Below are 1920 nucleotides of genomic sequence, written 5' to 3'. Positions count from 1 at the left end.
TATGAACAGCTGGTCCAACCTCAAGCTAGCTGAGTCAACATTCATCGGCTAGCCCATCGCTGCCCAGGAACTCCGTGGCCTCGAGCTCCACACTGGACAGAAACCTCCTCAGCTTCTTGTGGCAGTTGTAATCCAGAGTGGTGGTGTAGACGGTTTTTGGGTACTTGGGGTAGACGATGGTGGTGCTGAGGAAATGCGTGGGCTTGGGGGCGTGGCTCGAAGCGCACTTCCGCCTTATAGTTTCACCAAGTGCAGTTGGGGATACAGGTGACTGTCTGGCTGCAGGAAGCCACCACCAGACCCAGGGGCATCTGTACATCATCGATGAAGTGCCGCTCAGAGTCCTACTTGACTGAGGAGGTATACTTTATTTCCTTTGGTGGCAAGGGGTCAAACTCAACTCCTTCACCGAAGGACAGGGGACAGAGTCTCGGTGAGCAGATGGCAGCTAGCGAGTGGGTCAGAGATGCTGGGTTCGGGACTATAGGGGTCACCGCTGCATCTGGCTCCAGCGTCCCTGCGACCGGAGCGCGCTCCCCACCGCCGCCCGCCGTCGCTGCGAGCCCCCAGTGGCTGGGGCTAGGGCTTGGGGGCAGCCCCGAGTCCGGGCTGTCCAGGACGCCGTCGCCTTTTTTCTTCGTGTCCACGAGTTCAGGGACATCCTGCAGGCTCAGCCGGCCCACCATAGCTGCACGTGTGGCGGGACCAGGCACAGCCGCCGCGGTGTTGGAGTGCAAGAGAGGGCCGCACACGCGGGCTGGGGCCGCTGCCCTCCGGGCTGCCCTCCTTGCCCCGCCGCCGGCGCATTGTCCGGGTGTCGCCGGCGGCCGCCTCCTCCTCTCTTTTCCTCCTCTTCCTTCTTCTCCTCTTCTTTCTCCTCCTCTTCCTTCTCCTCCTCTTCTTTTGTTTTGTTTTTGTTTGTTTGTTTTTTGAGATAGGTCTTATTATATATCTCTGGCTGGTCTTGAACTCACAGAGAGCTGTCTGCTTCTGCCTCCCAGGTACTTGGATTAAAGGTGTGAACCAACCTACCTGGCCCCCTATCCACCATTTAAAATGTTTGTTCTTCAGCTTATTCATAAGACAACCTAAAACCAGCTTTCCCTCCTACACAAGAACCACGCAAGGACGATTCTCCCTCCTCCGTCTCGGAGATGAACGAAGCTTTATACTTTTGAAATAATGTTTAGCCAGTTGTGGTAGCAGTCTCATACTCTTAGCACTGGAAAAGCTAAGGCAGGAGGATTATAAATTAGAGGCCTGTCTGGACCCCATCTCAAGCTTAGGCCAAATGATGTACACAGAAAGATCCTGTCCCATAAAACTAAAAGAAAAAGAAAAGGGAAACACTGATACTAATACCCTCAATGTCAATACATAAAATATGGCCAGGTGGTGGCGGAGGCAGAGGCAGGAGGATCTCTGAGTTCTAGGCCAGTCTGATGTACAGAGCATATTCAGGACAGCCAGGGCTACACTGAGAAACCCTGTATCAAAAAACAAAAAAACAAAAAACAAATCAAACCAAACAAAACCAAACAAACAAAAACAAACTATGATCTATATTTAGGAATTAATTCATCCTCCTGAATTTTCATTCGCTCAAAGAATATTGAATATTTACTATATAACTTTGATTCTAAATTTATGTTGAACTGATTCTAAACTTATGTTGATTTAAGTATTATGTTAGGTATTGATCTTTTTTTTTTTTTGCAAATTTTTTTTTTACAGTCTCTGTTGTATTTTTTTTATTACATCTTTTCCTTAATTACATTTCCAATGCTATCCCAAAAGTCCCCCATACCCTCCCCCCTACTTCCCTACCCACCCATTCCCATTTTTTTGGCCCTGGCGTTCCCCTGTACTGGGGCATATAAAGTTTGCATGTCCAATGGGCCTCTCTTTCCAGTGATGGCC

The 1920-nt window shown here is 49.4% G+C and overlaps 1 protein-coding gene and 1 pseudogene across 4 annotated transcripts in view; both read right to left on the bottom strand.

Annotated features, from left to right (window-relative positions):
- The window catches only part of Dnah14 (dynein axonemal heavy chain 14), a 242827-nt gene that overhangs the window by 214936 nt on the left and 25971 nt on the right, over positions 1–1920 (bottom strand). The window lies entirely within an intron of this gene.
- LOC110311531 lies at positions 10–696 on the bottom strand (annotated as a pseudogene).

Source organism: Mus caroli, chromosome 1, assembly GCF_900094665.2.
Source record: "Mus caroli chromosome 1, CAROLI_EIJ_v1.1, whole genome shotgun sequence".
In the NCBI taxonomy this organism is placed as follows: domain Eukaryota; kingdom Metazoa; phylum Chordata; class Mammalia; order Rodentia; family Muridae; genus Mus; species Mus caroli.
This window is presented reverse-complemented; position numbering and strand designations above follow the sequence as displayed.